The sequence below is a fragment of the Haliotis cracherodii genome, unplaced genomic scaffold (genome assembly GCF_022045235.1).
Source record: "Haliotis cracherodii isolate W230 unplaced genomic scaffold, xgHalCrac1.p SCAF_18, whole genome shotgun sequence".
Classification (NCBI taxonomy): Eukaryota; Metazoa; Mollusca; class Gastropoda; order Lepetellida; family Haliotidae; genus Haliotis; species Haliotis cracherodii.
The window spans coordinates 15,552,127-15,568,358 of record NW_027266273.1 but is presented as its reverse complement, the minus strand read 5'-3'; positions in this window follow the sequence as shown (position 1 = coordinate 15,568,358).

The following is a 16,232-nucleotide window of genomic DNA, read 5'->3' as shown; positions in this document are numbered from 1 at the left end:
GCACCTAAATGATAAAAAGCAACATAACTGAAACTGAATGTAGTATCATTTATGGTTCATTAAAAACGTTGTTTACCTCGCGCTGGTCCACGGCAGCGCGTCAATTCATTTGAAGATTAACCATTGTGAAGTCCGTTATCTTTGCACAAAAGTATACTCGAATGCTCATTTGAATAAATGTTTGATCAATCATGTAAGTGATATCAGTATTTCAAAATATTCTAGGAATTCGGACTGCAAATTATTCATCATGAGAGGCCTGTTATTGCAAATACGACCAAAGAGTAAGAGTTAATATTGATTACTGAACATCTGTCCTGTCGCCCGTGACGAGGTATTCTCTGGCATAATACCCCTGTATAGGAATTTAAGGATCTTATTTGTAACTGTGAGGAGAGAAAGCAAGTAATCAAGTGTGTATTAGTTGCAAGAGACGCTTTCGCGCCCGCCATTGATCGACACACAGCTGCTCAGGGCGACTGGCTACGCCTGCTGTCTTACTCATGCTTGTATTCGAATAGATTTAACAAACAAATATCTGTCACGTAAAGAGAGTGAGTGAGTGAGTGAGTATGTTTTACGCCGATTTTAGCAATATTCAAGCAATATCACGGCGGGGGACACCAGAAATGGGCTTCACACATTATACCCATGTCGGGAATCGAACCTGGGTCTTCGGCGTGACGAGCGAACGCTTTAACCACTAGGCTACCCGACCGTCCCTCACGTAAAGAGAAAATGAAACAATCCGTGACAGTTTTATGTCTTAATTTCATGTTCGTTATAAGCAGGACATGGTACAGTGTCAAAAGCGGTATTTTTAAATGAGTGAATTTTGTCGATGTACGTTAAGTGATCTAAATGTATACCGTAAGTCCTTCAATAAACAACCGCTTTGAATTAACGCCTTGAATTACCGCCAGTATGACCTACGTTCCTAGAGAAATAAGAGCCTAGTTTGAATTAAAGCCTAGATGCAAGTATCAGAACCAAACTGAAACACAAACTTGATGGAAACGCTTGTTTTAGGATAAAAAACCGCCTGCATCGAGTAATTACCTGGTGTAAGTACCTTCCAAAATATATAAATTACTCGAGCCGGTATCATGGAGAGGAATTTCTTTGGGGGGTGGTTCCGTGATGATTTGGGGTGGGATAAGTGTAAGTCAGAGAACCCCTTTGGTTGTTGTTCAGTGCGATTTGACAGGCGTGGGCGACAGAGATTAGATTGTCGCACCAGTGGCAATTCCGCTTCTTCAACGTCATGGCTCAGGATTGACGTTCCAACAGGATAATGCCCGTCCTCAAACGGCTAGGGATGTTATGGCTTTTCTTCAACAACACAACGTCCAAGTACTGCCTTGCCTGCAAATTCATAGGATCGCTTCCCTATGTGAGAGATGAAATGGAACGACGTCTACGCCGAGTACCAAATCCCGCAGATAACGTGCGTGATTTGACAGCAGAGTTGCAGAGAATATGGCAAGCCATTTCACAAATCTTCCATGCCAATTTTGATAGACTCTAAGCGTCTGCTGCACTGCTGTTATCATTGCGCACGGTGCGCATATCCTTTAATGAGTTTGTGACATAGTTAGCGTGACCCCTGCCCCGTATTTGGACGCGTAACGTCAATATCATGGACATTAAACATGCTGTTCTGCCGTCTTCTTATGATGAAAAAATCCACCTACTAAAGTATAAATGGAAACTTTTCATTGTTATTATATTTTCACATTTAGATTTTGTTTACAATGCAAATTTTCTTTTTGTGGCACGTATATTCACAGACTGCGCTCTTCTAGGAGTGGGTCTTCTGTGAAACAAAATCCCTGCACAGACAGCTCGACACAATGTCTTTTATCGATGTCTCAGAGGTTGACTGTCAGTGATTTATGGTGAAGTCCCAGGTGTTGTGAAACAATACCTTTCACTCCCCTCCATCGATGTGTATTTCACACACACAGGATATACCTGAGAATATTTGGGTTAATATGACCCTGATATTCACAGCCATTCGCCCGTCGACAACATCGAGGTCAGCTTACGATGTCGCCTTCAACACATGGTCATACTTTTAGTATTTAAATACGTTTTAATCGTATACATTGAAGTGCTGGTCGCAGAGACTGTCGTACCGACAGACACGCACGCACGCACGCACGCACGCACGCACGCACGCACGCACGCACGATAATTTAATCGGGGGACGTTCACGACTATCAATTGTATTATATCCACTTTGTTTATGATAAATTCCCTGTATCAATGTGCTACCATAGCTTCGAGCTCGTTTCGAGTAGCACGACCCTAATAAAAGCCCTCCAATCAAATTAATCACAAGAGCGAGAGGCATTCTCTGTACAATTAGGATCGGTTGAGATGGTAACCTCGCTTACGGAACGAATCTGTGCTTGCCAATGTGCCCAGCGTATTTATCAAAAGGATGGAGATATAATGCACTGGATAATGGAGAATGATCCAAAGATAGTTACAGTAAACTACGGTTATAACGAACTCAAAGAGGCCACTAATCGTAATTCGATATAAGCGTAGTTCGTTATCAGCATACATATACAGCAAATAATAAGCAAAGGGGCGGGACCCCAAAACAGTTCGTTTTATCCGGCAGTTCGTTATAAGGGTATTCGTTATAAACGTAGTTTACTGTTTATCTACATTTCCCCTAATAAGATGAATATTTGACATAGTTTAAAACACATATACATACGAACAAATACATTGCTGCAGTTTGCCATCGATTAACCATTGCAAATCACCGAAGGTTGAACGTGTGGTTGTAATCTGTGCAAGTATCGTACGAAACCAATGGCAATATTGTACCATATGTTTTGTCAATATGTTGAGATGCAGACGTAAGGGCGAATGCTGAAATAACATTTCATTCAAGACTTACAAATGTATCAATATTTAGTACATGTATGTCCATAAGTGGAGAAAAGAAGACATTTCTTGGTTGTACAAGCGTCTCACAAAATAGAATTATATGATTCTCATAGTCAAATATAAAACGTCAACGCCAGAGAATAACCATACTCGATTATCCCCAGAAACAGACTTCATTCGGTGTAAAGACGTTTCGTCATTTTTACATTATTTTGAGAATTTTCACCTGATAATCATTTCACAATATTCAATCATGATCTATATTCCGAGTACAACTATATATATATATATATATATATATATATATATATATATATATATATATATATATATATATATATATATATATATATATATATATGTATGTATATGTGTGTGTGTGTGTGTGTGTGTGTGTGTGTGTGTGTGTGTGTGTGTGTGTGTGTGTGTGTGTGTGTGTGTGTGTGTGTGTGTGTGTGTCACGTGAAATGTGAGTGTGAACGTGCTGATATATAGAACGTGTATCTAAAATTAAGCTATAGCTTCTTGAGTCATATTCGTTTTTTGTAACGTGCTATGAAGTTCGTTACTATGCATTTTCAGTTGACATTTCGTTGGATAGTGCCCACATAGTCTGTCTTACAGACCCTGATACAAATATATATCAAATACAGCCCATGCAAGTCTATAATGTTTGGCAAGTCTAGATCACTGCAGTATCAGAGTCTGTACAAATCTGCTGAATTCACAAGCGAGCACAGAGCTTGTAATTATCAGTAAATCTCTAGCTGTCATTAGTGTTTAGTATTAGGATGTGGCGAACCTCACCCCCACTCCCCACTCCCCAAGACCCCTGACTGAGACAAGACCTCCAGCTCCCGCTCCGGCCCTGCCAACTCACTCTGGCCAGTGGGATTATATTGGAGACTTAGTGACATATATAAATTCTAGTTTCTTAACTTGTTTCATTGTTACCCTGGTGCGGAGAGAGGAGGATTTCTAAAGGTTTTACATTGCTGTGTAAGAATTGCCATTCTTCATTTCTGCTTGTAAGAATGAATATGAACATGGATGAGCTTATTGCTTCATCACTGATTAATGGAAACAGAGCATACGTCCAAATCAAAAGACAGTCATTGAAAGGTATTTAAATTTAATAATGGCAATAAATTTTCCTGTCACATACGCTTTCAATGGCATGCCAGTGATGGGTGATAGGATCGTTTACACATGTCGTAAAATTCCAAGAAATTATAGCGCTGCAGATTTGTTTAGTCTCTGAAAATGAAGAGAGTCACTGGGCTCCTTTTTATTATATTTTCATTAGGATAACTGAACAACTGTTTTTTTTATGTCTAGTGCCCACATTGTATACATATACATCGATAATCACGGAGGTTGTATTAGCAAATTAGAGATATCAGATCTCCGCCGATCGACGGGTTAGATTCAAATTACAGTTCACGTCACGTCACGGGTGTAGGCCAGGGCTACGGAAGCCAAATACGGCCATGTCATTTTAAATTTATCTTGCATATCTCAAGATACTGTGTTGACAATTCCAGATATACTGAATTCAGCAAATGAACTTTCCAAGGCTTCAGCCAATTCTGCTTTGAGCTGACACTGTTGTCAGATAAGAACTTTAATTTTGAAGATAGAAACTATATTTTTAAGATAGCAGCTGGAATTTCAAGATAGGAGCTATGGAGGTAAAAGATAATTTTGTGCTCCTAATGGGCTTCCCTACAATGCTATCAAATGTAGTGAATTGATGTTTTGTCTTCCTTTCCGACAAACATGGTTCTATTCCGTCCATAAGTGAAAAAAGATAAAGGTCTGTGATTCGATAATATCTACAGTACCTGTGTACGACTATATGAAGATTTGGAGAAAAACTAATTTTTACCTTTTGGTATATTGTGAGTGGCGGGCCATTAACAAGAATTATCAAGTTTATCATTTAGGGGATGAATTCGGAAGAGTTGTTCCATCGGCCAGCAAGACAACTGGCATCTCACCCATACACTCTGATACCACATGTTACCTATCTGTCAATTCGCCTATGATCATCTGTACAAGAAACATACAAGGAGAGAACACTACCTTGCCCAACACCCTATTTCTTGGCGCTAAGGTACCTATGTCACGATGCTTTACCAATGCGATAACATTTTCCCCCATTCCACATTTTACCGCTAATACCAAACAGATATGAGCTTCAGAACAATCTTTCATGTCATATTCGGTCAAATGCTTTATCGTATTCAGATCCGTATTTTCTTCATACGCTACCACTGTGGATGCATGAGCAAGTTAATACCTAGCTTTTCCAATTATTTTTGACATTTTTGGCTAGTTATTTCTATAGTTTATTACACACAATTGATGTGGACATGGATAAGCATTTCGTTTAATTTCAAGTTGGATGTACAACATAGACGTTGAAAAGAGAGTATTTTTTATGTAGCCATTTTTTCCACATCATGAACTTCCTAACAGCGAAAAATAAAGAGACATCTGTCTGCTATAACTCCATTCATCCATTTGGAGGCGAAAGATTAATATTTAGAGGCAATGTTCAAGCCATATAGCGACTCGAGCAAATTACACATCCATAACACGCAGAGTAAAACATTGCAGACCAATATTTAAAAATATAAACCATAATAAAGTGCTGGGCAAAGGAAAGTCCATTGGATTTGACCAATTTTGTTAAACGTTATAAGGCTGAAAACAAATCACATATGATCATCTATACAAGAAACATACGATGAGAACTCTACCTTGCCCAACACCCTATTTCATGACGCACAGGTACCTATGCCATGGTACTTTCCTCTGACTGCGAGTGTCCTTGCTTGTTTTACCTGTGCGTCACCCGTGCGTCTCTGGTGTGCTATGGACATGACTAGCGATGAGAATATTACAACTTTTGGTAATAGTTACATTGACTTAAGAATTGACATTCGATTTGTGTAACTTCACAGGCGTATGGACATTCATAGAGTGATAGGAAAATGGTATAAACGTCTGCGTTTGCCTCAATATGTGTTGTTTAAACGCTTATGAACGTCAGTTTCGCGGTCATGTGGCCGGCCTTTCGTCCAATGGAAAAAACCAACATGTATCGTAAGATCATATATATATAAAAAAAATAAATATCTATCAATGTTTGTAAAGCTTTACAGTTCAACGATGTCAAGGAATCGTCGTTAATTATTGTAGATGACGTCATCCATTGTTCATTACGGTCACAGACGATTTAACGTGACGTCATTTCTTCGTTTGTAGGGGGCACGGGTGGCCCAGTCGTCTATGGCGCCGAGATTCGCGGTGCAGAGTTGCGTCCATTGCGCACTCCAGAAACCTATGATTGTGGGTTCGAATCCCGGTTTGCCCCGATTATGTTTCTAGGTTTGTCAGCATCCTGTGCTCGTGGGTTTCACCGAAGTGGTAAACGTCTGAGACCTGCATCACTTCGGGCTTTCCTCCCACATTAAGCTGACATGCCGTGATATAACTGGAATACTGTTAAAAGCGGCGTTAAACCCACCTCACTCACTCACTTCAATTGTAATCGGAAAACCCACATTTTCCTACTTTTTTCCTTATAAAACTTCAGTATGGGTTATTTGTAGAATATCCAGCTAGCAACCCGGAAATACGACTTATCTGTCCTGGGTGATTTAATGTTGCACTCCCGAGCCTTGCTCGCTTACCAGAAAAGAAATTTCACGAATAAAGATGGTAAAGACATAATGTAAAGGTACATAAGCTCATTAGAGAAGGTTTTTTATCATCCCAAACTGGGTTCCACAGGAGATAACCCTTTGTGTGAGATCAAGCGATATCTACATTGTAGATATCGCTACGGTGAGATTGCATCACAATGCTTTGAAGACCATTGTGACATCATTGGTTCCCATGGCGTCACAATCAAATGACATCAATAATGGCTCTGCTACACTTACACTTAAAACACTGCTTATTACTGTCTCCAAACTGAAAATGTTAAATGGTAAATAAAATCTCACCCTCGTGTCTTTTCATATGAAATATATCAAAGGGGAAGCAAGTCTCGGAGTTTTACCACTTTTATCAACTCGTGTTGATATATTTGATATTAAAAGACACGACGGGTTAGATTATCTATATAATGCGAAGACAGCAATTCATAATTTTGGATACTTTTAAAAGTGTATAGACGTAAACACATCGATAAGATTGCATACTACAGAAATGTTCAAGTTTTGATCGACCAATTGGAGAAACGCCTTTCAATAATTACCAATCATTGTTTGCCAAACATAGCCTGCTGTAAGAAACGTGACGGCCACCAAAGATCGCATTAGCTTTTCTTTCTTCTGGTGTAGGCACCTATGTCGACATAGTTCAACATGTTTCGAATCGTTCATCAAAGTGATAATACTAGCGTTCCTGTCGCAGTTGCTTTCGATAATTCCGCATCTCTACCAGAGCTGTTAAAGAGGTTGTCACTTATCCGAGAGACACGCACTGATGCTACTATAGAAAATTACGTACACGATAAATCGAGCTGTGTTTTAAAGTTGACACCGATAGAAGTTATACTAATGTCTCAAATGGCAACCTGTGTCGTCAGATAAATATGCCCAAATTTATTTCCATATTAGATCAAATCGAATCATGAATTCATACACGAGACGACAAGACATTACCTGAAACTGCTTATGACTGACTTATATTTTAATTGAGTTGTGAATTCCCAACCAAACACCCAAACTACAGCAAAAGTTGTTTGTTTGTTCAAAACACATGAGACTAGTTTGCTAAGGCTGCAAATCCTTGAAGGTTCTGAAATAAACACGCACAGTCAATGCCAATTACAAACCATGCGGTAAAGTAATTTGGACATGAATGTACAACATCTATGCTAACTTAAGTAACACATCTTGGCGCGGCATGTCCCTGCCTTGGTCCCATACAACTTTCTCAACATCGATACAGAATAATAGAGCCTATTTCCGTTGGTAATTACAGCACCTTCATGAATGTATCACTGCGTCAGCTTGTTGGCTACATTAAGAGTGGTTGCTGACGTTATGCCTAGGGACAGTTTCAAAACCTAAAAGATCAATATTAAAGGGGGTTTAAACAGGTAACATAATGGTACATGTTTCTGTAACATTTAGACAGCCCTCTTTCTAAACTTGTCAAGATGCTTAGTCTGCATTACCAACTTTTGTAAGAACACTTTACTGTATCTGAGTTACCAACGATGAGCATTGACATAAATCAGCTTCTGTAACAAATGATACCGATATGGCGCTAGTAACTGAGTCAGGAGATAAATATTATGTATTTTCAGATTTGCGGGTTTTATTGAGTATTTGATTCACGGAAATTCCATTTGGAACCGCTGGGGTTAGTTGGAGGTTTCAAATGTTTAAATCTCCTGACATCGAATACACCTGATATTTGATAGTGATACAAAAACACATTTTTATGATATAGTTGGAATCGTACAATGGCCTTTCCTTTTAGCAGAGATTTCTTATGATTATGGGAAAGGGTTCTGCCATTTTATCATAACTGAATCAGTTAAAACTCTACACTCCATCAGCCGCTCACGAGAAGTGTTACGTGTATATATATACCTCAACAGAATAGACGTTTTTACATTATTGGTTTCGTTGGACAGTTCTAGTGGTGTGATTGAATCGTGCATGATATATTTGAAACTACATACTGCAAATATTAACAAGATTCCGTCAATTGAACGGTACGCAAATTCACACGCATATATCCTATGAACACACAAGTCTAATGGCTTTATATGCATACAAGTATTTAACTTTGGGAGATGTATACGTCTACTTTTCCACTAATGACAAGATAGTATCGGGATTAATTAATTTTGACAGTAACAATAATTGGAGTATTAGTAGTCTAAATGGGGTGTGCAGAGTTGAGTCCCTTGGGCATGCCATGATCCTATGACCGTGGCTTCGAATCACAAAATCGCACTGATCATAACCATTGGTTTGTGAACATCTAAGATCGGCATCACCTTTCATCAAACTATAAACTCACCTACCGTGTTATCATAAAAGCAAAAAAACCATTTCCATGTCCATTAGACATAGGTGCTAAAACTAGAGTCTATTCTACGACTCCGACCTTTTCATCAGCACGTGTTTATGAATCGCAATTAAACAGAAATGATACAAGATTTTCTCGAAAAGGTGTGCGTACCCTGCCCCACCAGTGGTATAATAAAAAAACTATAAAAAAAACTATTGATGCTCATCCATTCAGTAGACACTAGATCCCATATTTTTAATTAAAACTTTAAGTCTTGATATATATGTATATATATATATATTTAAAACCCACATCTTTCAACAACGTATGCTGTAACAGGCAATTTCTTTTTTTTCAACAGTTTGAAGCATAATTTATTTTTTCCATCAATTTCTGCGACAGTTTTTTTATTCGGTAGAATTCCAGGCGCTTCAAATATATCTACCATTTCAAATACTTTTGAGATAAAATATTTTCTTAAGAAATACATATCTGAGACTTAACAGGTATCCGTGAAAGCACCTTCATCAGTTATCTGAAGACATACGTTTTTTTAGTGCCAATGTTGTGTGTATTATTATACCATAATCTGTTCCCGAAGTTGCTTGAAAATAAAAATTTGTCTTCAAGGTTAGCAAAAATAAATATATCGTTCACTAGTTATGATGTATGTTCTTAACAAATAATGTATTATGGGTCCGCTGAAATATATAGTTTGATTCCTTTCAGAGTAAAGACTTGAAGCGAATTCTGAAGAGATGTATCAACCACATACACACACACACATGCACGCGCACGCACGCACACACAATAATCTCTTATTGCATGGGTACCGTTTACGCAACAATACTGCTTGTGATGTTAGATCAACTGCATACTCCACCAAATGAGTGACACGTCTCATCATTCAATACTATATTGTCTGTACTGTAGCGTTGCATGACATCAACTACGAACTCTTTGAATCCTTGAAATATCCTTACCATCAGATTAATACTTTCTTCTTCAACAGTAGTTGGTATACGAACAATTCATGTTGCTCAAGACATTAATATCATAGGGACATGAATGTTTTCATCTCTACCTTGTACAAAACCAAACCATGGAAACCCAAACCTACCATGATGTTTATGTGAAAGCTGACATCTTGAAAAGTCGTATCATGATGAAGAACGGGAACATGTCCATGAGTTCATGGTAGCATTGAACTGTGATTATTAAACTTTATTATGCATGTATTTATGAAATACTAATTAGGTCTCCAAAAATAAGTGATAATACATAATAAATATAATTCTTGTCATTTTCTTTTAAAATAACATGTATCTCATCTCGTGACTGACGTTGAGATTTCACACTTGGCTGCGCCGCTCATTTCAGTGATTCGTGCAACGTGTGTATTATATTTATGATAAGGTTTCAGACCAAAAATGCGCATAGCATAACGTACATGGGAATAACACTAGTTATGAAATGGGAACCAAATAATCGGCACGATTTTAATATAGTTTCTAGTATTTCTCACTTTCAGCGATTCTGAAGAATATAAATATTAATTCAGTTTTACTGTCCATGCATCTATCACACATCGCTGTCTTATGGGTGATTCCGGTTATGAATACGTTTAGCTACTATAACGGAGCATTTTGATATTATCCATGTAATTATGTACCCATATATGACTTTGCTGAAGGCATATATCTCGTTTACCGTTACTGTATGAACATTTGAACAATAAAAAATTGATTTAACATTATCTAATACATAAACTATTATGGCAACAATAACAAGAAGAAACAGTTAAACAGGATTAACTTTAAAGATTACTTTATATGCAGAGGGAGACTGACAAGGCTTTCGTGGCTACATAACACCTATGCAACAATGCCCGTTTCATGATTATTGATACAGTCTGCCACGTCTGATAGACTCTCCTAGACGCCTATTCAATACATATCATCATGTGGCTTATGTTCTATTGGTCAATAGCAATAAAAGTCCTCCCTTCGCCAATACAACGTCACGTCTCAGCCAATCAGAATGTTTTCCATCGGGTTTCAACCAATGAAAGATGCCCCGGAACATCTGTAGGTAAGGGAATGAGGGTATAAAGTTGAGCTGGAGAAAGGTCTGACGGCAAACGCTGCGGTCGTTCCCGAATTCATTCACGTTGAACGACAGTTGGCCAGTGACAGCGACGTTGTAGGAACCAGTGTCGCCCACAGCCACATCTTCACCATGAGGTGGTGGATACTTCTCCTTCTGGTGGTTGTCACCCTGGTGGCCATTTCGTCTGCACAGCGTAAGCTTATTTCTTACTTTAAAAGGGATTATCAGTTAGTTAATAGGAGACAGGAAATAGTGTTTCGTCAGTAAGGTAATGTAGACAACTTTTTTTTCATTCTAACATGTGAAGGACGATTTCATGACTAAGAAGAAGGATATTTTAGGTTTCTTTTTGCATTGTCTAGGCTTGTGATTTAATAGGTGTGATTGAGACTGCAGCTCAAGTGGATCGTACTGTCTATCTGTTGAAACCTATGTGAACTAGTATAAACTAGCTATTGATTACCTTTGACTAAGTGTTAGTCTCACCTTTGTAACATATGCCCATTAGAAAGACCTTAACTACTCACGGTGGACTCTTTAGTTAGTTTAGTGCGCAACAGCAGTAAGCTATGGTATGACAACAGCAGTAGGGACCATTAACATGTTAACTTTGGAGAATATCAATACATCTTCAGCTGGGCAAATTAACTCTAAAGAAATACGTGATAATGAACAGTGTAAAGGTTTTATCGGAGGTAATGCAGTGTTGATAACTGATATAGAAATTTTACCAGTGTATCATATACAAGCCGTTTGATATATATGTTGGATAATCATGTTGTCGATATTGAATAAGAAAGGACACTCTTGAATTACTATCGACACTGACAGCTTTCACTACCTGCATGCCCTGCTTATAGTTTAACTGTTCATTTTGGAAAATGATAAATACAAAATTCGTGGGAATAGGACCGTATACAGCCTCAGACCCATCAAGGCCACACACCTGATCTTGTCCTTTTTGATATATCAAATGAAATCATTTATATTATTGAATTTTCGGTCCCTTTTGACACTAATGTAATTGACAAGATTCAGGAAAAACATGGCAAATATGCAGAGCACGCATCCTAAGTGTCAAGTTGTCCGACTCCCCATTGTTCTCGGTGCCTCAGGCTTGGTACCTCCCAATCTGTTGACCGACATTGGGAGAGTGCCCGGATTTGCTACCAGGAATACAGTCCTTCTGACAATCTGGGTAATGCAAAAGGCTGTAGCTGTTGTTTTAATATATTGAGTTTAAATTGATAATGTGTTAAACCCAACGCAATCACTCTCTCACCGGCTCTCATTACTTCACTAGCAGGGCACTTGAACACGCATATATACTAATATGCGAAAAAGAATAGTTTAGATGCCACATTTAGGCGCTATTTGATATTCTTTAAAAAAGATTTCTTTTGATCATAACAATAGTTTTGTCGCTTTTATTAACTACAAAGTAATATTTGTACCTGGATAAAAACGTTCTATTTTCATTATGTTTATAAATTCTAAACATTAATACAATCTAAGTGAGTGAATGAGTTTTGTTTTACGCCGCTTTAAGCAATATTCCAGCAATATCACGGCGGGGGAAACATAAATGGCCTTCACACATTGTACCCAATATAATCTGAATATTATTGTTATACGTGTGCAGGTGTCATAGGGTTAGTCAAAATAATTTTGCGAAAATGACACAGAGGAACAAGTTTAAACTCATGATATCCTTATAGGCACTTGTTTACTAATTATTTTCACTGATTATCTCTATATTAATTAAAACTAGCCACGCATTTAGTCAAAAGCATATATCTTCATTTCCCGAATTTTAAACATCTTTTCTTTTGTTTTCGCTCGCTCATATATTTGTGTGGAACCGAATATTGCAAGCTCCATCACGCAATATTTTCAATATATGGAGATTGATCAGATAGATATATTAAAGTTATTTCAGTCAATATTTACAATAAATACTTTTCCTCGAAATAGCTAAAAGGACAAATTTCCAATGTCTGATTGCTCAAATTACCATAGCTTTTTAGTAGGTTCTTGTCATTTATTTCTGGAACAATTTTCAGATTAAAGACCTAACTCATTTGTACTTTAGATCTAATTTTTAACACATTCTTTATTTACCTGTAGATCTTTGAATTGTTGTTGTACGATTGAATATAACTGCGCAGAGTTGCAAACGTAATTACTGTATTGTATATTTCTCTGTTTTAATTTTGAATAATGCTCCAAGGATTTTTTCTTATTATCGTATATTTACCTTTAATGAATTTTGTTTCAATGTCTTAACTCGTCAAATGATATCAATCGGTATTTTGCTGATGTATTACCGTTGCGACGTTAAATATAAAGTGCTTTAAGTGAGATTCTACTGTCAACCATTTCCTCAAAAGCACATATACAGATAGATCCTTTCAAAACCCTTGAATGAATGGTAGTGTTCGAATGAAATATATGATGGTCGTTGTTAATTCTAATTTGTTAGGTTTACCAAATGAATCATATACACTCTCCATGTAAGCATATGGAATATCATTGGTAGTAAACAACTTATGTATTACCATGTTACCACAGAAGGAGAACATCTAAAAACTTTAAAAAACCGTATTATTTCCGGAGTCGAACGTGTTTGACATAGCAGAAGGAAACATTACAAAATGAATCAAATATCACCAATTCTGACCTGAAACGACTAACCGCTGACGACGATGCATGGATTGACGTCGTGATTAAAGAAGTTTGGGCTCAACATAATTTTCTTTTGCCGTAAGCAATAAAACATGATGTTGAAATGTTGGGGATAAGTATTTTTTGCATGATTTGAAAATGATTATTCTGTACTATTTAACTCTCAGTAAAGTTGCAATGCTTCACAAAGGGACAGACACAAGTTGAGTACATCAATAGACGACAGATCAAGTTGAGTAGTTGTAGAAAAAAACATACAAGCAGATTTTATTATATACATGATAGTTTTCAATGAGAACATAATGTATATGACATACTTATAAGGGTTCCGTTGGAAAGATATGTACCAGCATTCCCAAGATAACATCAGCAGATAGTTACTATTTGTGAGGGTGATTGTAAGCAACAAAAATAAGGATTAGAAATACAATGACACTGCCGTGGAAGCGCTTTGGATCATCGTCACTCACTCCCTTGTATAAATATAATTCCTCAGGTAATGCAACATTTCAGAAATGTAGACATACTTGAGGGTATGCGATGAATGTTGGCTTTTCAATATTTAGATTTTTTTTTCTATTTACAGAATCGAAATCCGCAGGGTCCAAATCAGGTAAGAACTGTTTTTGTATCAGATGTTGTTGTTTGTATCAGATGTTGTTGTACAGTGTTCTTCCGGTGCGATAACTTGAGATAACATTTAACTCGTGAACATTTAACGATTTAAAGCCCCTTTGTTTTTAATCAGTTCGTGTTGGAAAATGAACGGTGTCATTTATCACTAAACGAAACATTCACTTTATAACGTTAAAACACATAGTTTTATATTAACTAAATGTAAACGGATTATTCACACAATGGAACTATGTTACTGGAGATTGAATATCGGGTAGCCTAGTGGTTAAAGCGTTCGTTCGTCACGCTGAAGACCCGGGTTCGATTCCCGACATGGGTACAATGTGTGAAGCCCATTTCTGGTGTCCCCCGCCGTGATATTGCTGGAATATTGCTAAAAGCGGCGTAAAACCATACTCACTCACTCACTCTGAGTGGGGTATTTATGTTAAACTACGGCATGGTATCTCAGTGAGCTAGCACTATAAATCGGCATTAGTCCGGACTAGTACAAGCAGCCTCACACATACATACACGTGCATGCACGTCGCTATATAAGTGCAATAATCTTGGACGCGACGTTAAACCCCATTTCACCTCACCTCACCTCTTGCATGGAGACTAGGCGTACAGTGTGCGTGTGTCGAGTGTGCGTGATTTTTTTACGCCATTCTGAGCAGTACGTCAGTTACATCACGGCGTGGAAACACGAAACCGCGGATCGGATAACAGGCCAAGATTCAAAATCGGGATTCGAACAAACAGTATACCCTAGAAGGACTAAGGGAAGCAACTCTGCACAGCGAGTTGTGTCACCCAAGACCAATTGGCAAGAGAAGAAGACATTCGACAACGGTGTATTGCCACACTTTGGTAAGTACTGTTCTCTTTTGCTTCTCATTCGTTTAAAACAAGAATAAATATATGACTTACTCTTTCTGCAGGAGCTCGGGAAAGAAACCGCGGAGGTAACATTACTGAGATATGCATGGGATAGAATTTGCATGATGTGTAACACTAATTCACAAAAATAGGATCAATGCATGATATATCCTTGACCTCTTTTATATTACTTCGTGTTAGGATTTTATGAACAAAAACCGTTTGTAGTTGACATTTACAAAAAAGGGAAGATAGTGTTGCTACAAATTATTGTTTCAAGCTATGAAAATTGTGAAAGTAATTTTGAAAGTAGTTTAGAGTTCTATATCCATCACAGAAGTATACTCAATGACAAATATACCTATGTGGTCATGTTCTTATTATCATATTGTGATTCAGAAACACACAACTCTAAATTTCCCTCTTTTTGCAAACTCTTTTAAGGTATATAGATGTGTAATTGGGCTGAAAATGAACCCAATGACTTTCTAGGATATTTCATTCATTTGAACAAACTAAAAAAAGATTCCGATTCTGCTAAGCAATTTTTTAAAGTTTACACACGTTCTGGTGAAACGTATCTCCACTCCCATAGATATGTACATCAGTTTGAAAAGGAAAGCAAATTCGGCATAAGTTTCCATTTGCCCCTAACACGCATTAAGATGGATGGTTAAAAGTGTTTGGTTTTGTGCGTACACATAATAATGAACAATTTGTAAAGCCATGCAGTCTTTGTCAATCACGATTTATATTCAGTTTTAATAAATGTTGTGATCACGATCGCTTTTGCATTCAGACATAACTAAATCTCTATCTCAAAAACAAACTAAAGCGACACGTTCCGAATGCGGATATATAAGTCCCATGTTTCTGAAAACCAAGCAATAAAGGAAATCCCATACCCAAATACACATTACTCTATCATTAAGAAACAAAACATTGAAAGATAATGAATAATCACAAATCCCAGGTCTTGAACTGCATGC